Raw genomic sequence first — 22,820 nt, 5'->3', positions numbered from 1 at the left:
TCTTGGACCAACTGGTTCAAATAAAACCGTATTTGGATGGTTGAATAACATTTATAGTATCCTCCAGACAACATTTATATTCCCGTCAGCTCCAGTTCCTCTTGAGGCCAGGAGCTGAGGAGGCAGCTGGGCACACCTGACCCCCCCACAAGCATGTGTTCCCTCTTATCAGATCAGAGGCAGCGGCAGAGGAGGCAGCAGTGGAGGCAGCAGTGGGGGCAGTGTCAGCTGATCCCCCTAAGGCAAGTGGGGGTGGAAGGAACCAGTGCAACAGAGCCAGATCCAGTGGGGAAGCCCCCTGGGTCCCTTTTTGCTGAGCCAGCAGGGAGCCATGCTCCCAAGCCACATGTGCGAACAGAGTATGCAAAGAGGCAGGTGAGCAGGAAGGGCCAGGAGGGAGACTCCAGCAAGGGTAGGGCAAAGATACCACACAAAAATCTAAATAAATAGTGACTTATAAAATGGTGTTGATGTGGAGTACTGCTAGGGCCCCTGTATGGGGGGTACCGCCTACCCGGGGCTTGTCTGAGGCCTCCACCAAGACAGAGCCCATAGGGTCCCTCTACCCCCCGGCCTTCGGGGAATGCCCAGCAGGGACAGGGGGGCAGGGAATGGGGGCCCCCAAACCTGTCCTGCAGGTGCCCATCTTAAGGCCCTGGAGGCACAGGTGAGGGAGCTCCAGGAGGAGGTTAGCAGACTGAGGGGAATCAGGAAGGCAGAGGATGAAATTGATGGGTATTTTCCCTCCCTGCAGGGCCATGCATCCAAGTGAGAAGTACCTCGGGAGGTGCCCTCCACAGCAGAGTTGCAGATGCTCTTCTCCAGAGCCAGGGCTGCTCACAGCAGAGCAGTACCAGTTCCTCCAATCTGAAGAACAGGTACAAGGCCCTGGTGACACTACAGGAAAAGGAAGGAGAGGGGAAAACCTCCAGGAGGAGGCCACTCCACACTCTCCACACTCTGAACAGGCTGAAGGAGAAAAGCAGATCTGGAGGAAGAAACGTTGAGTGCTCATCATAAGCAACTCCATCCTGAGGGTTATAGAGGGTCCCATCTGTCGCCATGACCCCTCAACATGTGAGGTCTACTGTCTGCCCAGAGCAAAGATTCAGGATGTGATGGGGATGATCCTGGCCATTATCCAGCCCACTGAATACTACCCCATGCTCCTAATCCATGTCGGCACTAACGATGCAGCCAGGAGAAGCCTTGATCACCTAATGATGGACTACCATGCTCTGGGGGGCATGCTGAAGGGACTTAATGGTGGGAGTCTACTACAGACCACCCAACCAAGGGGAAGAGTTAAACCAGGAATTCTTAAGTCAGATCATGGAGGCAGTTAAGTCAAAGGACGTGGTCATCAAGGGTGACCTAAACTTTCCAGACATCTGCTGGGAAGAGCAGTCAGCCAGGTCTGACCACTTACATAGGTTCCTAGCTGAGATACAGGACTTCCATCTAACCCAGGAGGTGCACAGCCCCACCAAGAGAGACACCTTGTTGATTCTGGTCCTGGCCATGGGCGATGACCTGGTGAGGGGTCTGCAGGTGCTTGACCACCTAGGCGACAGTGATCATTGCCTACTGGAATTCAGCACAAGGTGGCAAAGGCCTGCAGCAAGGCAACAGCTCTGGACTTCAGGAGGGTAGATTTCAATGAGGTAAGGAGAATAGTCAGGGAGACACTGAGGTCCTGGAGGGGAGGGGAGTTGGGTGTCCAAGAAGAGTGGTCATTTCTTAAGGAGACAATCCTCCAAGCCCAAAGGGAGGTAATCCCAACATGGATGAAAGGGGGCAAGAGGGTGGAAAGCCCCCATGGCTCACCAAAAGTATCTGGGAACATCTAGCTGAAAAGGAGGCATACACCCAAGAAAAAGAGGGGCCATCACCAGGGAGAACTATACCTCTGTTGCTTGGGGCTGTAGGAGGGCAGTCAGGAAGGCCAAGGCGGAGATGGAACTGGGACTAGCTTCCTGGATCAAGGTCAACAAGAAATCCCTTTTTAAATACATTGGGGGTAAAAAGAAGATACTGGGTAACGTGTAGCCCCTGCAGGGCACACTAGGAAATCTGGTCATCACACCAGATAGCAAAGCTAACCTATTTAACAATTTCTTTGCCTCCATTTTTCTGAGCAGGGACCAGGTTCCTCCCCCCTACTGAGACCCCCATAGGCCCCAGGGGAGGTGCTCCTAGGCTTAGGGTCAGAGAGGACCTAGTCAGGGAACTTCTGGAGGGTCTGGATGTATTTAAATCAGGAGGTTCTGATGATCTCCACCAGAGAGTGCTGAGGGAATTAGCAGAGGTCATTGCGGGACCCCGGCATGGCTTTATGAGCACTCGTGGTGCTCTTGTGAGGTGCCAGAGGACTGGAAAAGGGCCAATGTGGTTCCCATTTTCAAAAACAGGGAGGAAAGAGGATCCAGGAAACTATAGGCATGTTAGTTTTACCTTGGTCCTGGATAAGATTTTTAAGAGAATTATCCTGGATCATGTCCGCATGGGGCCAGCAGGGGAGATTATGCTTAGAGGAAACCAACATGGGGTCATTAGAGGCAGGTCCTGTCAGACCAACCTGGTGGCTTTCTATGACCAGGTCACAAAATCCTTGGATGCAGGTGTTGTGGTGGGCGTAATATTTCTGGACTTTAGGAAGGCATTCAACACTGTTTCTCACCTCATTCTCATTAAAAAACTAGGAGACTGTGGCGTTGATACCTACACAGTCAAATGGGTCACTAATTGGTGACAGGGCCACATGCAGAGAATGGTGGTGGACAGGTCTTATTCGACCTGGAGGGATGTGGGCAGAGGGGCTCCACAGGGCTCAGTCCTCAGGCCTGCACTGTTCAACATCTTCATCAGCAACTTGGATGAGGGGTTAAAAAGCACCCTGTTCAAATTCACAGATGACACTAAGATCTGGGGAGAAGTAGGCATGCTAGAAGGGAGGAATAGGCTGCACTTGGACCTAGACAGGTTACAAGGGTGGGTGGATGAGAACAGGATGGGTTTCACGCACTGACAAGTGCAGGGTACTGGCCCTGGGGAGGAAAAACCAGTAGCATACCTACAGGCTGGGGAACTCCCTTGTCATCAGTACAGAGGCAGAAAAGGATGTTGGAGTTATTATTGACACCAAAATGAACATGGGCCGACTGTGGGGACGCAGTCAGGAAGACCAACCGTACCTTGTCATGCATCCACAGATGCATCTCAAGCAGGTCCAAGGAGGTGATCCTCCCCGTCTATGCAACACTGGTCAGGCCACACCTGGAGTACTGCGTCCAGTTCTGGGAGCTACACTTCAGGAAAGATGTGGACAACATGGAGAGGGTCCAAAGAAGGTGCACATGCATGATCAGGGGTCAGCAAGACAGGCCCTATGAGGAGAGGCTAAGGGACCTGAATCTGTTCACCTTGCAGAAGAGAAGGCTGAGGGGGGATCTAGTGGTCAATTAGAAACTAGTCAGGGGGGACCAGCGGGCATTGGGAGAGTCCCTGTTCTCCCTAGCACTACCAGGAGTGACTAGAAATAATGGTCACAAGCTGGCAAACGGTAGATTCAGGCTAGGTATCAGGAAGCACTACTGCACTGTCAGGGCAGCTAGGATCTGGGACCAACTTCCAAGCAAAGTGGTGGTTGTTCCTACCCTGGGGGTCTTTAAAAGGAGGCTGGATGAACACCTTGCTAGGGTCGTTTGACTCCAGTACTCTTCCCTGCCATTGCAGGTGGTAAGACTTGATGATCTGCTTATGTCCCTTCTGACCCTACCAACTATGAAACTATGAAACAATGAAACAAATGGTCTGAGAAACATCCTGATAGCCATTGATGCAATATTAGTCCTTGTGGTAGGCTCTCTTCCAGCTTATATCATCACCACAGCCCCAGTGGCTGGGCCAGGACTGGCACAGCTGGTGCTCCGCAGCCAAAGGAACTGGGTCTTGATTGGAGCATGGTCTGGCAGCCACACACTGAAAAGTGGTGCAAAGGCCAGGTATGTGGTGGGATGTGTCAGGCACCAAAACAAGATGCACTCCCCACCACCAGAAACACCCTTGAACTTCCTGCACCAGCCAGTAACCTGGGGGAACCAGCCCAGGCTCACCTGAGCCTAAAGGGGGCCAGAACAGAGGGGCCACCTAGCCCAAACAAAAGACTACACAGAGTAAGTCAGGCACAGCCCCAGTGGCCTGTCCAGGGCCCAACCCATTTGTTGGGACCAGGCAACCTGTGCTAGAGCAGCAGAGCCAACTAGCCTGTGCTAGACCAGAGCCCGCTGCATCAAAGGTTAGACGGGGACAGGAGGGGGCAGACTGGTGGGCCCAGAGGGCACCCAAAAGGGTAAACTTTGGAGCGATGGCCCACAACAATCTAGCCTCCTGGCAACTCAACCAAATACCCAAAGTGCATCAGGGCCATGCATGGATCCAGCATACCCAAATACCTACAGTGTCTGGCCATGCGTGGACCCAGCAGGGAATGCATGGAGCCACAGCTGTACCTGGATATAGGAAAATAGGGAAAAGCCTCAGGGGAATAGGAGGCAGATAGAAGAAGGGGAACAAGGGGTCAAAGGAGCAGACCCCTAAGCCCTGAAGCTCAAGAGTGAGCAGCTCAGCATGGGGGCAATGTTGCCCTGCCCACCATTCAGCCTGAGCCATGTCAAGTTATGTTGTTTTTCTGTGTTAACATTTTTTCTCCAAGTGTAACAGATCATGGCAAGACACCATCATCATAGAACAAGAGACCATGGCACCATCTCAGCTGACAACCCCATCACGTCACCTGGAGCAACATCAAGGTACAGTCTGTGATGTACATTTCTGAGTGGAAAGGAGTGTAGGGAAGAAGGAGCCCCACAGAAGACAGACCAAATTGGGTGTCCCAGAGCTGGTAAGGGCCACTGCACAACATCACAGATAATACCCAAAGTCATGGTGGATGAGTAGGCTCAGGGGGCGGTCCACCCCTCACCCCCACAGGTAATAGGGTGAGGGCCTATTAAACTCCTATATTTTAAAAAAGTATACATTTGAGAATTAAAGATGCTGGCATGAAATAAGATATAAATGTTACTTAGAAACCTACCTGAAGTTTCATAGTTTCATAGTCTCTAGGGTCAGCAGGGACCTGAGCAGATCATCTAGTCCGACCCCCTGCCATGGCAGGAAAGAATACTGGGGTCAAACGACCCCAGCAAGATGTTCATCTAACCTCCTCTTAAACAACCCTAGGGTAGGAGCCTGCACCACTTCCCTTGGAAGTTGGTTCCAGACCCTATCCGCCCTGACTGTGAAGTCGCGCCTCCTGATATCTGACCTAAACCTACCCTCTGCCAGCTTGCGACCGTTATTCCTGGTCACTCCTGGCGGTGCTCGGGGGAACAGTGACTCCCCCGATGCCTGCTGATCCCCCCTGACTAGTTTATAACAGGCCATTAGATTCCCCCCTCAGCCTTCTCTTTTGGAGGCTGAACAGGTTCAGGTCCTGTAGCCTCTCCCATAGGGCCTGCCCTGTTGTCCCCTGATCATGCGAGTGGCCCTCCTCTGGACCCTCTCCATGCTGTCCACATCCCTCTTGAAGTGCGGCGCCCAGAACTGGAGTATACAACTATAAACAATAAAAGACTATTATTAAGGACCTACTTAACTTATGGAGAGAGAAAGCCATTCTGGGGGCTTTGCTCTGCCACAAAGCCCATTTTGTGGGGATTTCACAATGGCCCCACCCCTCCATGCTGACTGGTGGAGAGTGCCCTGGTGGGGCAGAAGGAGCAGGAGCAGGCCACAATCTTGGCTCTTGCCCCCTTCATGCCACCCCAGCAGTTAGTGCCTTTCTTTTCTGGGTGGGCTGTGAAGCCTGCCCAGTACAAGATTTAATAAAAACTTATTTTTATTAAGGTTTTGGTTTTTTTTTCCAAGGAAAACCCTGGATTGTGTAGACAACTCAGGATTTCAGTTTCTGCAATATCTACAAAACTGTGATTTAAGTAGGTCCCTGGCCATTATTAGACAGATATTTACTCATATATATAGATGTACAATCATTATGGATAGGTGATGTTAGACTATACAGACAGAGTATGTTCTTATGGGAATAACGAGGTGGATCAATGATGCTTAACCTCTGGCCCAGCAATATAGGGCCTAGAGAGGGGTCCCTATGGGTTCAGAAATTTGGTGATGGGGAAGCAGTGGCAGTATTAATTGCCACTCCCCTGTCACCAAATTTCTGGACCTATGTAGAGTCCCACAGGCTGAAAGACATGACCATGTGTGCTAGATCACTGGTCTCCACTGTGGCAGGCATATAGGATTACTCTGGAGCCAGACCCACTGCATGGGATTAGGCTGGCTCATGGATGGATCTGTTTTGGGCCAGGACAAGGGATCAGACTGGTGTGTGTGATTGCACCTACACACTGATCCTGTGCATGGGATCCACCTTGCTGACCACCCCATGCCACTCACCTGGCCCACAGGGCCAAAAGGTTGAGCACTTCTGCAATAAATAATTTAAATCACTATTTGTGGCCTTGTTCCTTCTTTGAAATATTAGAAAAAAAGGATCGCTCTATTAGTGGAAGATTAAAAAAACTGGGCTACTGTGGAGAAAAAAGCAATTTGGCTCCTTTCTAATGATTTATAGCCTTTCCTGTACTCCTAAAGTGTGTTTACATTATGTGCACAAAGAATAAGAGCCAAAATCAAATAAAATTCTTCTGTTTTTATACTTTGACTCTACTGTTGTATACTGTATATTGTTTTTTCTTATATATTTTCATATCATCATATATTATGTTTTATTTTAATTTTGCCTAAATAGGTAGGATGTGTCATCTTATAAATAAACTGCTGCTAAGTGACTAATGAATAGAAGTTGAAAATCATTAAATACTTCACTAAAATTCCCCCGTGTTTTCCAAATCAGGACATGATTGTTTTGATCAAGCTGTAAATGTTCTGAATAGTCCTTTCTCAAAGCTCTTGATGTCAGCCAAAAATCTGCAAAGGTAGGAAAAAACCCAACATAAAACATTGCGTCTAGATTAATTCTTATTTAATTCAAATCTTTTTACCTACCCAAGGCTTATCAAATATACATAATGTTCTCTTAACCCCCTCCCCACCCCTGCTTCAGCATGTGTGTTGGAACTCAGGGTAAATTTTGATGAACAAGTATTACTATAGCAACAAAAAGCCAGTAATATATATCTCTTCCATATTTCTGTGCATAAGCTCCACAGAGAATAGTAATTTTTACTTACTCAAGATTAGTGAGTAAAAGATAGCATACAAATCAAGCAACATTTAAGTTGAAATACAGTATACCGGAAAATGCAGAGCCTGTGGAAGTGGAACATTTGCATTCACAGAAGTATGTGACTGCTTTATCATTAAAATGTTATAGTTTATCTCTTTGAAAATGTTTATTATTTACCTAGATTACCAGACTGCCCAGCAGAGAGTAAGGTGAGCTATTCACTGAGAGAAGAAAACTCATCAGAGGCAGTACAAATTTCCCTAACTCCCTTCCAATGTACCCTTATACAGTAAAATCCTTCTTACCCAGCATTTAAGAGCTGGAACACTCTATTAACCAGAATTTCCATCCAGCTGAACATGGGTGAGGGCAGGAGGAGCGGGGAGGTGGGGGGCTCGCACATGGTGGCTGCTGCCCCCCACCAATCTCCACTGCAGCTGCTCCACCTGTGGCCACTGCCACTCCCCCACACCCCCAATCCACATTCGATCGGAAACCATCAGCCACAGGTAACTGGACACAATAATTCTTGCAGCATACTGACTTCCTGTGTACCAATTAATGCCATTTTTCTCAGGTACACACACATATGCAACTACTTTTTAGGCCAATATCTTATTATTTTATTTAGATTATATTCCCATTAAGGAACAGCTCCTAATAATGAACGTCATGATCTTACTGTACCTCTCTGTATTCAAGTTAGTGAAACATGCAGTGACTTCCAGGATGATAAATCTAGCAAATTTTGCACATAGAAATCATGAGAGTATATGCAAAATTATGCAGTGAGTAATCTAAATGAAGCTATAGGAAGAATTTTAGGTTAAAAGGATACAATTACCTTAAATGGAATTTGTGTAAGACGATTGCTTTATTCATTTTGGAAATGATATTTTATAAAAGAGTTTGGATAAATACCACTAGAAAGGAACTGGTATGTATTACTTCATGGTTTACAAAAGCTTCTTGATTTTTTTCTGGAAAATATACTCAGAGCAAATATTTTCAGATTTTAACATGTCTTTTACACTTCATATCAGTGCATCATGTTTGAGTATTAGGTCATATTGGATCAAAAATGGTTAAAGTACATAGGAATAAATAAAAGAAAAAATACCAATGTAGGCTGAATCTTGTCTGCAATAAAGAAACAGCGTCTGATAATTAAAAAATTTCCTACACTAAATGGACCATTATGCATTACTGAGTTGTTTGGAAGGAATTCCATGTTGTCATTATTGATCATACCTAAAGTTTAGATCCCAGCAATAGACTGGTCAGAAAAATAATAAAACTCTTACAAATTGATTTTATCTGAAATTCACAAGCCAGGAAAAATATCCTTGATTGTCTACTGGGAAACTACATGGAAAATAATATTGGATATTGTCCCTGGTAGAATTTAAAGTACAGCATTACACACTGTAACCTTTGTGGAAAGTAAATGGTTATAAATCTTACATTGGTACATAGGTAGCTCTAGTCTCAACACTACTGAAGGCTATTTTATATAACCATATTATTATTCACCTCACCAAAAGATGCTAACTCTTTAGCTCTCAAGAATAATAGAAAAGGAATGAGGTGCATAATAATATCTACAACACTAAACTAAACCTATGTGGAAGACAGATTCAGTGGTGTAAGCTAAGGACCATATTCCAGTTTCTTTGAGAAAAAAAGGGTTCTTGCATTAACATTTAAATTGACATAAAATTTGCTGTTAAAAATGAATTAACACCAAACATCAGCATATAGATTACCTTTTTGAAAAAAGTACCCCTAGATTCTGAAACCATCTCCACAGTCATCTCCCAGTAAAACTATGTCACCATTTTATGACAATATTTTTTAATGCAAGGAACTAACAGTATTTTAATTTTCTTTCTTTTCTTTCCATGATGTTAATGTTCTAATTTATGGAAGTCATTTGAGGAGGCAACTATATTTGTGCCGGAAGGGGGATTTTCTTTAGTTATGGGAAAATTTGAGATTTTTATTTTTTTTTAGTGAATTTATCCAGAAAGGTGGGGAGGGGGGACAGTTAGTTTCCAGACAGCTATTTCCAAGAGTAAATTTGTTTCACAAATAAAAATATTAAGGTAAAATGTTGAGTAAGCCTTTATATCCATTCATCTTTACTTTTTCTTTTTGGGTCATTAAGTGCAAAACTGAGATATGTGTTTGATTTAGAGTCCATTATCCCGTTAAACTCACTGGTAGTTTTGTTATTAAGTTTAAAGAATCCAAGACTGAAACCTCAGACTTTAAGCAGATCTCTCATTTGAGGCAGTCTGATATATCCAAGTAAAAACTTCAGACAAATGAGGCGTAGCATAGCCATATAGCCCATCCATGCCACATTGCTTAACACTGCAATGAAAGGCAATTTGCTTGAATGAGCACTGACTTACTTTGCAGACCTACCCAGCAGTGTCCCAGGGAAAAAACAAAACACAGCAAAATAAAACAAAACTTTAGCACATTTTATCTTGGGCACTTCAAAGGTACTTAAGTAGGACAATGGGTTTACATGTCTATCAGATCTCAGGCTTTCTCTTGGGAGAAATGTGAAGTCTGTTTACACCTTTAGTAACAGCTACTTTGTCTTACATTACACCTGCATCAGGACTAATGAAAAAACTGGGGCAAAAAGAAAAAAAAAATTTTATTAAATTTATTTTTGAAAAATACTGAATTTCAAAATATTATTTGATTAAATATTATGATTCTTCCCTTGGGCCTCTTCTTCCCTTTCATCTCCCCTCTCCCCTTCCTCCCTCCCTCCTTTCATACTTAGTGCAATACAGTGACAATTCTCTGGCTGGTGGACATTTTAAACTCTATTTTTCATCCTTATTACACTGTCTAACAATCCAAAATGCCTCTCTGAAAAACTTAAGAGCTCCCAAAGGAAAAAAATAAGTGAAGGAGTGCCCCCTTCCTCTGTGTTCCAGACAGCATTTATACTGCATATTCTATTGCATTCTGTGTATGTAAAGAGGGGATGGGGCAAGTTAGGGGAAATGACGAGGAGAAAGTCCTGACATTTCATTCTTCTGAAAATGAGTCCTTTTTTTTCTCAAAAAAAAGGAAAAGAAAAAAGAATAAAAAATTCAATTCTAGACAATATATTTTTTGTTTTCTATTAAAAATTAGAAACAAAAATCTAATCAATAATAACATTTATTGCATGCATAACTTTGATTAGGATATGATTCAATGTTTTGGTTGTAAAATTTCAGCCATGAATAATCAGCAAATATTTACCATCTCACAGTCATTAATTATTAAGTAAAATGTTGAAAGATATTTAGGGAAAGATAGAGGATATGCAAATGCATCTCTTAATTTAGCTTCAAAAATACCTTGAGTCTCTAACTTTTTAATATAGGATGCAGTGAGCTCCAATATGGTACAGAACTTGTGCATCTAAACATTTTAATTCATACCCTAGGCATTTCTAATAACCTCTTTGCAGCAAAGCACAATGCCAACTAAATAGTATGATAGTGAATAAACTAATTGATATAGCTGAGCATGAAATTATTGATCGCCTTCTCCATAAAAACTGTTATAATCAATCCTAAAACTCACTGGAAGCCAATATAGAGACCACAGCAATTGTGAAACATGCTGAGTTTATGTTACTGAATTCGAGAGAAGTTACAGTTTATTCAATACATTACCAGGAGGATTTCTACAAATGAATTAAAATAATTGTACCTTAACTTAATGAAATTGTGGATGGATGTTCCTGATGACTATGGTAGTCATTTTTACTGGTTTTACAGCAGTTACTAAGAACCAGGCTGCTGCCCCTTCATGACAAAACTCAAAAGAGTCACTCAGGGAAACTTTGGGATTCTTCTCAAAATTTTCTGTTAAGGACAATATGTTTGTTCAACTAACTGGTCTATCCTCATATCACACAGGTCCCAGGAGATCTAAAGGGTGCTAGGTTCTCTGAAAGTCCATGTTGCCTCTGCTGCATTAGCACAGCTCCAAGGAAGCCATACTAAAAGCATCCATGATGCTGAACCTGTTTCAGGAAACTCCTAAGATGGGATCCATCACCACTAAATGAGTTCTGCATAAAAAGCCCAAGACAATATCAGATGTTTCAGGCTATCTTTTTGGGGTTTCTGGAGAAGTGACACTTCAGTTGTGACAGCTCTTTGTCCTTCTCTATATAAAGCTCGGGACATGTGTGCACAGGAGAATGCAGATCAGAGGGGCATAATCTTGTCCTAAATGTTGTAAGGCAAAATTACCTCAATGTGTCAGCTTTAGAAAGAAAATAAATATTAACAGAGAAAAAAGCCTAGTACGGCTTATGGAACCTCTAGAGAGTGCTAATACCCACCAGAAATCAAAATCATTGACAACTAAAACTGGAAAGTGTAGAATTTAACAAATCTCTGTTTATATATCTCCTAAAAATCAGCCACATGACACAAGTATGACAATGTAAATAACATCCTCTGGAAGTATTTATTATAGAATGCAATATCTCTATGTCACAAAGACATCCAGTAGTCAGATAACACATTGCAAGTAAACTTATTACACTGATGTTCCAGTAAAAGCATGATTATCCCTATCCAAACCATCGCATACAAATCCATTGTCTAACGTCTTAGAAAAACTAGAGAGTCAACCCTGATACAACACAGGACATAACATCCTAACCTGCCACAGGTAAAAAAGAAGGACCATTATGGCCAGGGTCCTAATTCTGTAAGGCTATTAGTATATGCTTGAGCAATCCTGGGAAGAGGACCACACCCCCTGCTACAAAGGAAGGCAAAAACCCCCAATACCAATCTGACTATGGGTTAAAAGTCTTTCCTGACCTCAAATATAGCAATTGGTCTGACCCTGAGTGGGGAGTCAAGACCCTCTAGCCAAGGACTTTCAGGTTTAAGTCCCAGCAGGAGTACTGGAACACAATCCCAGTCAAAATCCTCAGCCCTGGCCACAGTCAATACCCAATGCTTTTGAGTAAGGTTTAAAGAAAAACCTTGATACATGTAGCAGTGAGGAAGGAGGCAGACATAATTTCCTCCCACCCCCACATAGCAACCAGCAAAGCCCAGAAGCATGGGAAATACCCACAGTAGAATATAAGCAAAGCTATGCCTAGATCATCCCTGACCAGTGGCTATCCAACCTCTTTCTGAACACTTCCAGTTATGGAGAGTCCACAATTTCCCTAGGTAGTCTATTCTACTGCCTCACTCTTCTAACACTGCAGACATCCAGATATCCAATCTAAACCTACTTTGCTGCAACTTCAAGCCATTGGTTCATGTCCTCTCTGCCACAAGAAAGAAAAGGTGCTTTGCCTCTTCTTTATGGCAGCCCTTCAAGTATTTGAAGACTGCTACCATAGACATTTCATAGACGTTAGGGCTGGAAGGGACCTCAAAAGATCATCAAGTCCAGCCTCCTGCCCACGGGCAGGAAATCAGGTAGGGAGTCTATTCCAGGCCTTGGGATCTTGGACACTAAAGAAGTATTTCCTTATATCTAGCCTAAAATGGTCTTGGAGGAGTTTGTGACCATTTGACCATGTCATCCCTTGGAGCGCTCTGGTGAACAAGCGTTCCCCCAGATCCTGATGGACACCACTTATATAGCTATAGGCAGCCACCAGGTCATCCCAGAGCCTGCGCTTTTCCATGATTCTGCACTTTGCCCTCTGATCATGTGTGTGGCTCTCCTCTGGACTCTCTCAAGCTTTTCCACATCTTTTTTGAATTGTGAAGCCCAGAATTGGATGCGGTATTCCAGCTACGGCCTCACCAAGGCCAAGTACAGCAGGAGGATGACATCCTGAGATTTGCTTGAGAAGCATCTATGGACGCAAGCCACAGTTTTGTTCACTTTACCAGCTGTGACATCACATTGGTGGCTCATGTTCATCTTGTGGTCAATCACACCCCCAAGTCCCTTTCAGCCATGGTGCTAGTGAGCGTAGCACTGCCAAGCCTATAAATGTGATGCAGGTTTTTTCTCCCAAGGTGGAGTACCTTACATTTATCTATACTGAACATTATCAGGTTTTTATTCATCCACCTCCTAAGCCTATCAAGGTCAGCCTGGATCACCAGCCTATCCTTAAGTGTGGATGCGTTACCCCAAAGTTTGGTGTCATTGGTGAACTTGGCCAGTCCACTTCTGGCACCAGTGTCCACAAAGTTAATAAAGATGTTAAAGAGTACAGGTTTAAGGACAGAGCCTCAGGGGACACCAATCGTCATGGAGAGCCATAATCATTCACTTCCTTCAACTACCACTCTCTGGGTCTGGACCTCAGAGCCAGTTCCCCAGCCATTGGACTATGATGTATCTGAGGCCACATTTGGCCAATTTTTCCATGAGAAGATTCTGGGACATGAGATCAAAGGCTTTTTAAAAGTCCAGATAAATGATGTCAGTCTCTTCTCCCTTGTCCAGGTGATATGTCACCTGGTCATAGAAGGAGATGAGATTGGTCGGGCAAGATGTACCCGCAACAAACCCCTCAGGATGTTGCCATCAGCCAGTTTGTCAAGCATGGTTGCTTTGATAATTTTTTCCAAAATCTTCCCAGGGATTGAGGTCAAACTGATTGGCCTGTAGTTCCTCGGATCCACTTTCCTCCCTTTCTTGAAGATAGGCAACACAGTGCCTTCTTCCAGTCCTTGGGTACTTCATCTGAGCACCATGAGTTCTTGAAGATCCTTGCCAGTGGCTGGGCTACGATGCCTACCAGCTCCTTAAGTACCCTGGGGTACAATCTGTCAGGACCAGTTGACTTCAAGGTGTCCAGCCTCCTAAGGTGTTCCTTTATAAGATCTACATGAATGTTGGGTATAAATTCACCCTCACCTTGGCCATCCCACATCATGTTAGGCAGGGCGGTCCCTTTGGCCTGGTGAAAAACCGACACAAAATACCCATTAAGCAGGTTAGCTTTTTCCTGAGTTTCGGTTGTCAGTTGTCCCGTTTGGTTTAGCAGGGGTCCGATGTTACCCTTGCTTTTCTTCTGACTCCCCACATATCTGAAAAAGGACTTTTTATTGTTCTTGATGCCTGAAGCTAGTTGGAGTTCGGTTGCAGCCTTGGCTTTCCTGGTTCACTCTCTACAGGGATGAACCAGTACAGAATACTCCTTCTTAGTGGGGATTCCAGTCTTTCATCCTTTATAAGCCTCTCTTTTTAGATGCAGAATGTCCACAAGTTCCCTGCTGAGCCAAGGGGATTGTTGTACTCTTTTACTACCTTTCCTCCGAGATGGGATGGCCATCCCTTGTGGTTTCAGGATTGCTCCCTTAAGGAGCAACCATTCATCTTGGACTCCCCTCCCTGTTGGGTCATGGCCCCTTAGGACCTCAACAACAAGCCTCCTGAGTTTGTTAAAGACAGCTTTTCTAAAGTCGAGACTTCTGTATTGCTGACTGACTTACCAACTTTGTGATGGATAGTAAAAGTGATAAGCTCATGGTCACTGTCTTCTAGCTTTCCTTCGATTCTTAGGTTACTGACTAGATCATCCCCTTTGGCCAGTACCAGGTTCAGTAGCGCTTTACCTCTTGTCAGTGCATAGACCTCTTGAGTCAGGTAGAGCTCATCCAGGCATGTGAGGAAGCTTTGTGACCACTCAGATTTGCCCGAATGCTCTTCCCATGAGCTGTCTGGATACTTGAAGTCTCCCATGATAACCATGCACCAAGAGTATGCAGCCTCAGCCAGTTCTGTGGTGAATTCCTGGTAAAGCTCCTGTTCCTGATTAGGAGGTCTGTAGTAGACTCCTATCATTGTGTCCCCTGTGCCATGTTCCCCACATATTTTGACAGTTGCAGGACTGGGGTAGGAGTGGTTTCCCTTGAGTGCCCTAACCTGCTGGTTTTGCAGAAGTTGTCTAGTGGGCTTGCTTTGGTATTTGTTCACCCATCCCTGGCAGGCTTATTTTAAAGTCTAGTTGAGCAGGTCAGCCATTCTGGCTGAAAAGAGCTTCCTTCCCAGTGAAGTGAGGTGGAGGCTGTCTCTTCCCAGCAGACCACTGCCTCTCTCACCAAAGAGTGGACTGTGATCATGGAAGCCAAAGCCTTCATGATGACATTAGTGCCACAGCCTTCAGTTGACTACCTCAATCCATCTCTCCCTCCTCAGCCTATGACCCGTAACTGGGAGGATCAAGGAAATGACCACCTGTGCCCACAACCTCCTAAGCCCCACTCCCAAAACTCTGTAGCCACTCTTGACATGGCCAGTATTGCTCTGAGTCATGTCATTTGTGCCCACATGGATAAGGAGCATAGGGTAGTGGTCAGAGGGCTGGATAAGCTTTGGGATCCTCTCCACTACATTCTGAATCTGGGCCCCCAGGAGGCAGCAGACCTCCCAGGCTAAGGGGTCTGGGTGGCAGTTTGCTCCTTCAGTCCCCCTCAGGAAAGAGTCTCCCACAATGACTACTCTGCATTTTGTCTTAGGGAGAGCAGGGATGGTAACTGTGAGTGTTCCTCCTTTTCCTGCCTTGTTGCAGAGCTCCAGAGGGGAGGGAACCCTGGTGCAGCAGGCCTTTGTCCTGTGATGGGTGCCACTTCCTGCATGTACTTGACCACTGGTGTCTGTTGCAGGGGTGTGTTAGCAGCTGATTGTGGCTGTGCTCTGTGCTCAGCTGGGATGGGGCCACAGACAGGTGGGGAGTGAGTGGCTGGGATCCCCAGCTAAGTGGTGGCAGCCAGAAGAACCCAAACAGTAAGCACTGGCTCTGTGGCTAATGGGACCAGGTGTCATGAGGGGCCCTAGAGACAGCAGAATGCAAGGGATCCCACCAGCTCTGCAATCCTGTCAGGAGCTTGGATCTTTCTGAAGATGCCCCAACTCCTGGTGCTGTGTGGAGCTGAGCATTAGCCAAACAGTGCTGGGAGTAAAACCCAAGTGGGTGCCTTTTGCAGCCATGAGCATGGTTGAGAAAAGCCAGGGATGCCAGCAAAGGAAGTAGAAGTGGGAGCTTGGCAATGGGTTGGACTTTGGGAGTCAGCAGGACTACCACCAAGGTGAGAAGCAGTGAAGGGCCTGGGCCACAGGGAGAGAGAGCATGGGCTGGACAGGGTTGTGCAGGGCACACTAGCTGGCAAGTGCCAGCAGGGAGGTACACAATGGGGGTCATGTTGGAGATGCCATGAAGTAAGGGTGATCAGAAGCAGCAGCTTTGTGAATGCAGCTGGTTGCTACCAAGATCCTTTTCTGAGGCACCCAGCACAGGACCTCACTCTGAAACCCATATCAGACATTGATGCTCCCTCCAGTCACTGGGACTGTTGGGCAAGAGCAGCCATCTTGGTGCTGGGGCTCTGACTCAGAAGTAAAAAACTGCCTCTACCCTCTTGGTAGGCATGTCTAGTTCTGTCAGGCATCCTGCCTGTTGGCACTGGGTTTAAGACCCAGATACCTTGTTCCAGGTGGACCCAAAACCTCAGACTGACCACAACCTTTCCATGTGATAATAGGCAAGTTCTATTGCTACACAGTGATAGCAGATAAGAATAATGCAAACAGTTCTTTATCTACCCTTTCTAGAGCTGTCATAAAAGTCAATGTATGTCCAACCTGTAAGTGAGCTTCACTCTGAGGTTCTCTCTTGAATGTCAGATGTCAGCAGCCTGGAGACTAAGGTGCATCCCCCACAGTGGGGTGGGTGAGATGGGATGGTGGTGTGCCCTCTGTCCATGGTGGCATGGTTTGCCTTCTCAGGTTAAAGGAGACTTACCATGACAGCGTAACCCAAAGTACCCTGACACCAACACCAGAAGGCTGCCAAAACATAACTTGATCCAAGTGCACAAGACATCTGTTGTTTTTGCTCAGTTGAGTACAACATGTCTTCAGGATGCTTGACAACTGGCTCCTAAAACAGGTCCTATGCTGTCAACTCGCTGATGGTCACCACTCTAGAGGTGGGAAAAAGAAGAGGTTCAAGGACACCTTGAAGATCAAATTGAAGAAATGCAATATTAATGTCAAAACCTGGACGACTGAAGTATTGCATCATCCCCAATGGCACTGTGATATAGAAAACACTGATCATTTTGAACAATTTTATATCATTATGGAGGAAGCTAGAGGGGTGAGACAAAGAGAAAGAGTTGTGATCTGACATCACCAGGATCTATTCCTTCCTCCTGGAAATATTTGACATGTCTGCAATTGAACATATGGGCCTCAGATCACCTCCTTATTCATCTATAGACTCACTGATGACTTCCTATTTACTAGAAAACTATCAACCTGATATCAAGGGATTGCTGGCAATGATCACTAAACCAGATGTCAGGACTTGTTTTAATTCATAGCAGTTTCCACAGTAACAATCATTATGAAGCTTCTAATTTATGGAGAGTAAAATAACCTTTCAGTCATTTCTGGGCATGATGCTCATAAAATTGTTCATTACTAATGCAGCTTGGGCTAGATAATCAAGACATTAATAACTGCAGGCTTGTTTTTGGCCATGCTTAATGTAGGTGTACAATTGTATTCTATATGTATGTGAGTGAAATGTTTGCACATACATACTGGTGGGTATGCACATATTTGCGTGATTAATTTCAGCATGACAAAAAATGGTGTCTCCATGTTCCTAATTTTGACTAGAATATATTTTTCTCAACACCAGTAAGGAAGGGGAGAAAAGGAACTATGGGCTTCCCAAGATGCATCTGACTTACAGCAGTTGCTTCTTAAAATGGGGAAGCTTGCTAGCCAAGAAACAGGAAAGGAAATAGAACTATTTTATCATCATTTCATTCTGTCATAACTCCACCCATATGGAGTAAGTGCCTTTAACAGACTTGACATTTACCACTCTTGATAGTTAAATTTACTGCAGTGTTTGTGTACTTCACTTCTCTAAACATGCCAAATACCACATACACCTTGGCAAAAGTAAATATCACAGTATGATAAATATCAGAATTTTAATGGTAACCAAACCACTATACATCCATTCTACACTTTACAACCTGACTTTTCTCATATTAGAATGATGTTTTCTTTCAGGTTGTTGCTTTGGGGTTTTTTGCTAAAAGGTAGTGAATGGTGGTTTTAAATTAATTATTCTTACCAGCTTGTGATTTGGGCCCACTAACCTAGGTGTTTACAAGTCCAATGGACAAACCCGATGAGCTGTCATGTCTTAATTGTTTACTATTAAACTACAAGACAAAAAGAGTTTGAAAATCTATCTTGAAAAGCATTTTAATCTTTTCTGTCAGCTAGTTTCCTTCAAATAGCAAAACAAGAAGCCTGTAAGCAGAGGGGTTGAGTTCTTGTTTGGGAAAAGAGTCTTTGGTTGCTTACAGGTGTAAATTTTTTTTTAAGCAATTTAAAAAATGGTGCTTTACTTTAAACCCTGCATGGCCTCATGTTGAACCCAGTGAATGCCCAGAAGAGGTATCGTGTTACTTGGATGTGGCTTACACCATGTCTGTATAGACTGGCCACTTTAGTGGGGTTGATTAGATAAGCACCAAGAAGCCCTGCTGAAGCACCCTATATATATAGATGCTGTGGAGCTAGGCCAAACTAAAGTGCTTCTTTTTCCAGTAAAGCATGCTTTACCTCCCCTCCTCCCGCCCCCCATGTCTGTTAGGTCCCTTTGTTGCCTTGAACAACTATTGGTGAGTATTTTCAACTTGGTTTGCACTTTGCACTGTGGTTCTGTTTCTGTCTTCAAAAATTGTTTGGGTCAGTGAGCTGCTGAACCTTAACAAGTCTTAAAAAGATGGTGGAGCTACCCTCCACAAGAGGCCAAGGCAATCTAATGATAGAAGGTGTCAGAAAATCAAGTCATTTGAGTAGGACTTGGGAGGGAGAATTCTCTGTCTCTAGGTTTTTAGTGTTAATAATGGTGAGTTATCAGCATGGCATGGAAGGAGAATAATATTTTAGATTTAACAGGGTACAGAAACAGCAGTATTGCAGTGAGTGTTAGGTATCATATCCCCAAACCATCACTACTAAGAACTCTTCCCATCTGTGCCTATGTGGATACTTTCAAGAGAGGCTTGGCTAGACATGGCATTTTCTGGGACCTGGTCTTAATTTTTGAGGAATGGGGCCTGTGTGTTTCTGCCAAAGGCAACTTACCAGGGCATTATATCCATGTGAGAAATAACTGTTGTTGAATTTCATCAAGGAACACCTAATAGAACTAGTGTAGGAGATGGCTAGACTGAGAACTTGAGAAATCCATTGACATTATATACAAAGGGACTTTCAAGACTGAGGAAGAAATATAGTGAGAAAAGACTTCAGAGACTATGGTTAAAAAAGAAAAAAACTGCTTACCTCTACAAATGTGCTTTACTGTGGAATAGACTAATTAGCTGTGGAGCAAATCATCACCATCTACACATGCAATGGTATTAGGTCACAATAAACTAATTCATGCCGGCATAAGATAGTACCATCAGAGACAGTACTATTGTATGTCACGGTAATTTACTGTGATTAAACTCACATATAGATGCTGATGGTGGGCATAAATTGCACCTGTTCAGCCCAGCCAGCTGGGGGCCATACTCCTGCCTGCTGCCTAGCCACATGGCTCTGCACTTTCAGCACCCTCATGCCCCAGCCAGCCTCTCCACTGCCCGATGCCAGCACCTGGAGCCTGGAGCTGTCCCACCACCTCCCCCATGCTATCTGCCAGCCCAGGCTTGCCCCACCCTGGTTCATATTGCTGATGTCCTGGGTGCACGTATAGACATTGAACCCAGGAGTAGTTTATTCCAGCTCAAACTGCTCCAGAGTTTATTGCTTCACATTTATTGCATGTATAGACACAACCACTGTGTGCTCAGAATGGTAGAAGCTGGCACCTGGTCACCTCTGGCAGCCGGTAGTGTTTCATTTCCGTCTCCAATCTGTCAGAGAGAAGAACAGTTTTTCAGCCCTGAGATTACAGGAGAAGGAGCCAACATCACTGGTCAAAAAAGATAAGCCAAGAATCCCAGCAAAATGGCTTGAAGGGTGGCTTAAAAGATAGGGGACTAGAGAGGGGAAGAGGCACTTGGACAGAGTAGGGGGAAATAAATAGAGATTATTTAGGTAAGCACATTTTTTAATTGATTTTATTAATCCTAGAGTTATCCAGGAATTAGATTAAATAATTCGCAGAATCATTAGCTATTAGGAAATTAGAGGCTAAGTTAAGTTTGAGAAGACAGGGAAAGAGTACATATAATGCCATTCTTTAAAAGGAGTGTCACAGAGTGTCCAGCAGTGGGTGCTTGCTCCAAACTACTGAGGCTTTGTCAGGTCTCTGATTATGTCCCTTGAAGCCAGCACAGGCATAGCTTCTAGGGGCAGCTAGGGAGGAACAGAATCCTTCCCATTCCAAGACCTTGCCCTTTTGAACTCTCACTTCTCTGGTTCTTCACTCCCCTGACCACAGAAATTAGCCTCCAGTTCTGCCCCTGAGAAAGGGACTTTCTCTCTTACTAGGGAGATTCAACAGAAGCCAAAGTTTCAAGTGGTAAACAAACCACTTTGCGTCAATAAAAGGTTCTCTGCCTCCCTCTAAAAGGTTAAGCAGGATTTTTTTCTGTTTGCAAATTAGCCAATATAGCCCAGACCAAACCAAAGTTTTCTTCTCAGTCTCTCTATGCCCTGGTCCCCACAGCACCTCTCCCGGTCTCTTACCTAACTCTCTCTTCAGACTAACCCCTGCCAAGAGCTTCCACCGTTCTTATCCATAGTCCCATGGGTGGATCCAGAATTTTGAAAAGGGGGATGCAGATGGTGACATACAATATATAAAACAAAATATATTTTTTCTCTAGTTAAAAATAAACTAGAAGCTTTACCAATTTGGTAGGGGCCTAGGGCTATATTATTCAGTTTAAGACTTAGGCATAAACAAATATAACTTAATTGGTGTGAGTTAAAAACAATCTGCAGGGTTGTGAAATATGAGCTTCATTAGCAGGAGTAGCTAACAGACAGCAGAATTGTAAAATAAAGGATAGCTTGAATGGTGGAACATGAAGGAGATTAAGAAGAGAGAATCATTAATACATGTGAAATGAAGAGTTTGGACAGGATCAGGTAGATTACAATGAGCCATGAAGTCTATTGGCTCCCTCAGCTTTGCCTGACTTGAAATACTATTGCCACTGCCAGGTAGTTGGTTTTAAAATATGGGTAGATCAGGAATCAAAGGAAGGTGCAAGTGCACCCCGCTTCCCTCTGAGCTTACCCCTGCATACTCACCTTTTATTGTCATGCTTGTGTCATTCAGCTGCTCCATAGTCTGCTGGATATGGGTCATCTCATCTTTGTCAATATGTCAACAAAACTATTCAAGACTGTGAATGCTAGAGGTCCATATTAGCATGGACTTTATTGACCCTTCTTTTTCTGCATTTTAGCATTATAGGTTAACTGAGTTAACAGTATTCATATTATATGTTGGGTAACACATAAGCATTACAATAAATGGTCATGTGAACTGTGGATGAAAGGACTCAGAGAATTACAGACCAACCAGTCTAATTTTTACACCTGGAATATACTGGAGTATACCATCATTCAGTTTGAAAGCATGTAAAAGGATAGCAAGCTGATAAGTAGCAGCCAACACAGATTTGTCAAGGGCAATCATATCTAATCAACCTAATTTCCTTCTATGACATGTCTCATGGATAGGAAGAAGTTGTGATGTGATTTACCTGAGTTTTAATATAGTTTTTGACACCATCTCTTACAACTTTCTCATAAGCAAACTAAGGAATTTCATCTAAATGAAACTGATAAAAACTGGATTATGAAGTAATCTTGGCATCAGCGTGTGATTGGGAGAAGATATCAAGTTGGGAAACCCAAGGGCCTGTTCTAGGTCTGGTACAAATCAATTTCATCATTAATGACATGAAGGATGAAATTGAGCATACACTTGGTAATTTTGCAGATGACACCAAATTGGGTGGGGTAATAGACACTATAGAGAATTGAAAGTGACTTTGATTAAATGGAAGGATGAAATACCTAGGGTGAAATCAAATAAGAACAAGTGCAAAGCAATGTACTTAACAATGCAAAATCAAACACCAATATGAATGGGGTAAGCCTTGATAAGCTGCAGAACTACAGAAAAGATATTGGGGGTTATAACTGATCACAAGCTGAAGTGTCAAATGTAATACTATTGCAACCCCCCCCCCCAAATCCAACAAAAACAACAACTAACAGCATACTGGGATGTATTAACACCTCAGGTTAAGGGATGTTATTCTTCCAAACTATTCAGGCCCATTGAGGCCTCACCTGGAGTACTGCATCCAATCAGAGGAAACATAGTTATGGGGATTGTTAGGGAGGATACTGAATAGGGGATAGATCACTCTAGAGATAAGCTTCCATCACTGGAAGTAATCAAAGGAGTAATTAGAAGGAAGTTACACAAATGTTTGGGCAGTAATGATCCTGCCTTCAAAGAGGTTGCTTGTGGTGCTCAGGCCAGGTGCCAGATGATTGGAAGATAGCCAAC

The sequence above is a fragment of the Crocodylus porosus genome, unplaced genomic scaffold, assembly GCF_001723895.1.
Source record: "Crocodylus porosus isolate Cpor-Errol unplaced genomic scaffold, CroPor_comp1, whole genome shotgun sequence".
Taxonomy (NCBI): domain Eukaryota; kingdom Metazoa; phylum Chordata; order Crocodylia; family Crocodylidae; genus Crocodylus; species Crocodylus porosus.
The sequence above is the reverse complement of the archived record's forward strand: the minus strand, read 5'-3'. Positions refer to the sequence as shown.